Here is a 6303-nt window from a genome sequence, read left to right on the forward strand (position 1 = left end):
TGTTTCATGCAGTTCAAACGGGCGGTGCAGAAACGGCTACCGTACCTCAAGCGGCCATACTTGAAGCACATCATCGATAGTTGATAGTAGGGACGGATATTATTATGAAGCAGACCAATGAAAACATGTTCCGGGAGGGTAGAACCATAGAAGAAAAGGATTAACAGGCTTTCCATAGAACACTTTCGTTATTCGGCGAACATTCGTAACACCCAGAGTCTCTGGCTCTTCTAATAGTCTGGCTTATTGTAGATTTGTGGTCGTAGATGACATTCTAAACTGTGTCGAGGGATTGGTGGAGAATAATCTTTACCTTTTGACCGCCTACAAGCTGATCCAACTACTATAGGGCTATAAAGGGGTTCTCAACACGTATCCTGATCCCTTTGCCTCTTTTATCGCTCTCGCCAGTGATGCCACAAGTACAGATTTATCTAGCAAGGTACAGATTTTTGAAGCATTTTTGGTACAGATTTTTTTTACATGACAGCAAGGTAAAATAAGTTAACCCTGCGATGCATCCCAGTAAACAGTAGGTAAACGTTGTGTTAGGCAGTAGTGATGGTAAGAATCTGAAGTGAAGCTGATACTGATTGAGCTTGAACTGAAGCTGACATTAGAATGCGATAGGCGAGAAACCTGCTTCCAGCAAATCAAAGGGATGATGTCTTAGTAAAAGCCGAGCGAATCTTCTCGGAGTGCATACATTTAGTCTGACCTGCTCCATTTGAATTCCAAGTAGGTTTCTCGTATCCTATTGATATTATCAGCCCCATCTCAGCTTCTTGCCGCTATTCTGTTGGCCACCATTGGTAACAAACAAAGTGGCAGCGAGAATTTGAGCTGGAGCTGATATTGATATTACCCAGTCAAACTCACACGGAATTCTAACTGGCTTCTTGCGGAATTCCAGCTCAAATAAAACAACCGAGTCAGAATGTCTGGTTTTATTTCCCCGAATGAAAAATATGTATAAGAAAAATGTTTTTTTTTTAAACAACCTTGTTATTGTTTGGGTACAGAATGCGGTACAGATTTTTCTATAGAAGAGTACAGATAGAAAAGATTTTTCAACCCCCGTTACAGATTTAATTGTGGCAACACTGGCTCTCGCCAGGTTTATTAGATCGGTACCAAGTACTGCCAGTACTGATTTAAGAGTAAAGAAGGAATTGGCGGGGATTCGCCATTCCTCGTTTTCTGGTTCATTGATGGCTCTTAATAATAAGGTCTGCTGATCGATCACATCCCCGGAATTTATGTAAGGGGGGAGTGATCTACTGAGAGGTGGGAGGGGATTCCCTCACCACAGTTCGAGGGGGGGGGGGCGTCATGGAACTACACCAGGAACCAGCTATTAATATCTGCAGTAGAGAGCTTGGAACTTTCTCCAGTTTCTTAAAAGCATTTCATCAAAATTCTGAGAAGATTCCCATCAAAATCCAGATAATGATTCTATCAGAACCTTTTGAGGCTACCCTGAACTGTCTCTATCTCGAATAAAATCTAATATTCTTTAGATATGTTTTGAAGACTTTGTCTCTTTGAGGTCATTTTCCGGTAACTATAAAAAAACCAAATCTCGAAAAACTGGTCATGGGATACTTCAGTAACCGTACGTTACATATTAGAATCGGTCAACAGTTTAGATTTTGAGGGCGAGATAAACGTAGAAGTGATTCTTGAACAAAAGTATTTGGAAATGGAACCAAATTTTTGTAGCAACCGACTGCTTTTACGGTCACGCTCAAACTGTAAATAATATTTATTGTAATCGGTATTCAAGATAACTCATGCACAAATCACACTTACAAGAAGTGGTTTCTCTCTATTTTTCACGCTTCCTGATTGTCGTATCTATTGCTATACAGATTGTCGTATTTGGGTCAAGTTAGGATGAGATACCTTAACTGCCGAATCGCGAATTCATATCGACGTGCTAAGGGGAGGCACAGGTACACATTAACCGATTTTCTCACAGCACTTTTTATGATTTTTCTCACTGTATTTACAGGTTTATACTTTTACAACTTTGAACTGTTTCATGGTTCCTGCCGCGATCTCACACAGTGTAATTTTACTATCAACCTTCCATTTTCCAACAATGAAAATTCAGGATATACTCTTCCTTTCTACCCTGACTAAGTTTTTTGTTTACTTTACCTTCTGTTCACACGCGTCAACTGTCAATCGCCTCTGTTGCTTTAGAGCATCCCCAGCGGTGTCGCAAGAAAGGGTGAGCCATGCAGTTTCTAAAACTGTGTTTAACTGCAACTATAAAACACGCCTGCTCTGATCATTCACCGCTGTAGGTCACAGTAAACTAGGAATTAATTTATGTCATTGCACAGTGCACAGTGGTCCCAAAGAGCAAAAAAGGGGTTTTTTAGATTGCGTCAAAACGGTTGACTTTAGCAATATGGTGTCTTTGAGAAAGTTTCTTGGAGTAGAACTCCCCTTCTTTCTTTTTATCAGATTAATGATTAATCCCCTTAATAGTGAGTTACGGAATTTATTTTCTCCAATAATTCAGATAGACAAATACTTACTTCAGCAAAGTTATAGAGAAACTCGTTACAAACATTTTACCCGAAGACTTCAACTCTCTATCTTTTAAGGTTTTTGAGATATGGGACATTATTTGTAAAAGGCCCCTTAAAAACAGTTTTTTCATCATAAGTTTTCTTCTAGATTTTTTCCATTATATAAATGTTCTAGAACATTATTTGAACTATTAAACTGCATTACTTTGCAGAAGACGGAAACTTGCTATCGCTAGTATGTGTGGAGATATTTACGTTTTTTGATTGAAAATAGCTCTTTTTCCAATGCCGATAACTTTTAAACGGGCAAAAACGGGCAAACCACTTTGTAAACAAATTAAAGTACAAGAAAAGCACAACAAATGCTGGAAAAATCAGATCTCCCCAAGGCGGCCGTCTATGGAAATACTAGAGCCTAAGTTTGTCCATACTAGAGCTGTTCCGGCATTAAATACATCACCATATATTACTGTTAGTTTTTTTTTATTTCGATTATAGATGTTTTAACCTTAAGGTCATTCGCCTCTTCTGGTTAGAAAAATCTCTTATGAAAAATGTCTAACCCTATGTGCGGGGCCGGGACTCGAACCCAGGTGCGCTGCGTACAAGGCAATCCATTTACCAACTACGCTACACCCATCCCCTACTGTTAGTTCTGAAATAAAGGGTTAAAGTCGTAATAATTATCCTTTCTTACTTTTATAAGCACGTCTTGAGTAAATACCCAAGCAACCAAAAGTTGATATAAAGGAACTACCTAAGCTTCTCGTTTTAAGTAATTTTGCAATACGTTTTATGTTCTAATAACGGGTTAAGCAGTTCTATTAAAGCTTGAGCAGCTTGAAAGTTCGCTAAAAACTTTTTGTGAATTTTAAAGTGTGCTTTTTAAGTATTATTCGAACTTCTGTTTGCTTGGGTCAAAAGTTACAGTTGTTCAAAAACTCAATGCATACGCCTGACACCGGAAACTGACAATTCTCTTGCGCCTACTTCATAACAATGGCGCAAGTGCAACCAAACGGCGAGTAATCAATTGCATTTGATGACGGGATGAGACAAACTTCAGCTCAAGTATTTTCATAGAGGGCCGCCTTGGGGAGATCTGATTTTTCCAGCATTTGTTGTGCTTTTCTTGCACTTTAATTTGTTTACAAAGTGGTTTGCCCGTTTAAAAGTTATCGGCATTGGAAAAAGAGCTATTTTCAATCAAAAAACGTAAATATCTCCACACATACTAGCGATAGCAAGTTTCCGTCTTCGGCAAAGTAATGCAGTTTAATAGTCCAAATAATGGTCTAGAACATTTATATAATGGAAAAAATCTAGAAGAAAACTTATGATGAAAAAACTGTTTTTGAGGGGCCTTTTACAAATAATGTCCCATATCTCAAAAACCTTAAAAGATAGAGAGTTGAAGTCTTCGGGTAAAATGTTTGTAACGAGTTTCTCTACAAATTTGATAAAGTAAGTATTTGTCTATCTGAATTATTGGAGAAAATAAATTCCGTAACTCACTATTAGGGGGATTAATCATTAATTTGATAAGACAGAAAGAAGGGGAGTTCTACTCCAAGAAACTTTCTCAAAGACACCATATTGCTAAAGTCAATCGTTTTGACGCAATCTAAAAAACCTCTTTTTTGCTCTTTGGGACCACTGTGCAGTGGTCCAAAATGCAAATTTAGCAGGAATTTTCAGATTTTACTTAAACTAAACAACTTAGCCTTATTAAGGCTTTGGAGAAGTTTTCGTAGTTTATGAGCCCCCTCTTGTTGTTAAAACTACAGTTAGGGTGGTTCTAATTTTACCAAGATCAAAAAATTAACTTTTCAATCATTCTAGCTAGAGCCAAACGACTTTCAGCGAAGTTGTAGAACGACAAATTTTGGAAAAGTTTGCTGAAGACATGTAAGCTCTATCTGTCATACTTTTTATTTTACAACAAATTTAAAGTCGGAGCTTAGGGTGTTTCTTCGAAATACAGTTTTATTCCAATGACTTTTGCTGTATTCATTTAAAACTAAAGTACTTTTCAGACAACTTTAAGATTGTTTCAAGGCGAATAATTTGTTTCATGGCACCATATATCTAGCTATTTCTTTTCAAAAGTTATGAGTTAAAAGTTCGCCAAAAATGGGGTTGGTTGGAATAACAATATCACTCATTTGGGGCAAATAAAAGATAATTCTTTTTGAACTGTAAATAAGGTTATGATTAGAGTTATAATTGAGTAAAAAATGGCGAATACGATATTTTTTAAAATTTCATAAAATTTATTTAAAAAAATCCATTTTTGAAATATTAAGTGCTTATATCTTCTGAACAATACAAGCTAGATTTTTTATGTATTAGAAGAAAATGTTCGTCTTCAAAAACTCTGGAAAAATAATACCGGAAGGATTGGTTGGAATAAAATGAAAACTGAAAAAGTTATATTAAAAATTAGTTTTTCGTGAATTGACTCTTTGTAATATGTTTAAATTACTTTCACGGTGAACAATATAAAAATGTAGTTTTGTTTTCAAGATAAAATATTACACGTTGCAATACTTTTATATTATTTTAAATAGTGGGTAGGGTGGTTCTAACTTTTCTAAGATCAGAAAATTAACTTTTTAATGGTTCGAGATAGAGTTTCGCTGTCTTCCAAAAACTTGAAGAAATTGAAATTTTAAATAACTTTGTCGAAGACACTGAAACTCTATGTCGTGTACTTTTCATTTTACAAGAAATTTACCAAAAAAATTTAGGGTGTTTCTTAAAAAAAATGGTTTGCTTTGTATAACTTTTGCAGTTTTGATTTTTCATTAAGATCACTTTAGAAATACACTTTAGAAATATTTTGAAGCAGAACAATTTGTTTTAATATATTGAACCTCTAGCTTCGCTCGTTAAAAAGTTATATATACTTTTTACTAAAAATAAACTATTTTTTGAGTAAATATTGCAAGATATAAAAAAATATCGTATTTGCCATTTTTTGGTGATCTACACTACAAAGCATGCTATTTCATATGAAAACAACAGTATTTAATGTTCAGTGCCCGAATCTTTTTATATAAAAGTTCTTATAACTTTAAACCGAAAAAAGTTAAATAGTTGGTGTTTTAAAGCAATTTATGCGCCCCAAAATAATCTTCAAGTTGTCCAAAGGGTACTTTAGCGTAAAATAAAAAACTTCAAAAGTTATAGAAATAAAACCGTTTTTTAAGGAACACCCTAAAGCTTACATTTGAATTTCACGTGCAATGGATAATATAAAAGCTAGAGCTTGCATGTCTTCAGCAAATTTGCCTAAAATGTGTTGCTCTACAACTTCATCGAAGACAGTAAAGCTATATCTCAAACCGTTAAAAAGTTCTATTGTAAATATTGTTAAATTTAGAACCACCCTAGCATTGGTTTAAACAAAAAAAAAGGTCCTTGCAAAGCACAATTACTTTGCAAAACATGTTGTAAGGCTAAGTTAAAATTCTTGCTAAATTCGCATTCTGGACATTGTTGGGACATGAGCTCTGTACTGGTTAATTGAGTAAAAAGTGAAATTTGCACAGTACTGTAGCTGTAGCAGTTTTCATCTTGGGTAGTATCTCAAATTTTTAGCGTTGATCATTTCATTTGAATCTGACCAGATCATTTTGTAACAATAAAACATCAAATTTTGAAAAAATCTTTGCTTGATTGTGAATAATAACAATAATCTGTGAAAATCTATACATTTTTAACGATCTGTGCACAACACTGCAAAACTGTGTAACAC

This window comes from Topomyia yanbarensis, chromosome 3 (genome assembly GCF_030247195.1).
Source record: "Topomyia yanbarensis strain Yona2022 chromosome 3, ASM3024719v1, whole genome shotgun sequence".
Classification (NCBI taxonomy): Eukaryota; Metazoa; Arthropoda; class Insecta; order Diptera; family Culicidae; genus Topomyia; species Topomyia yanbarensis.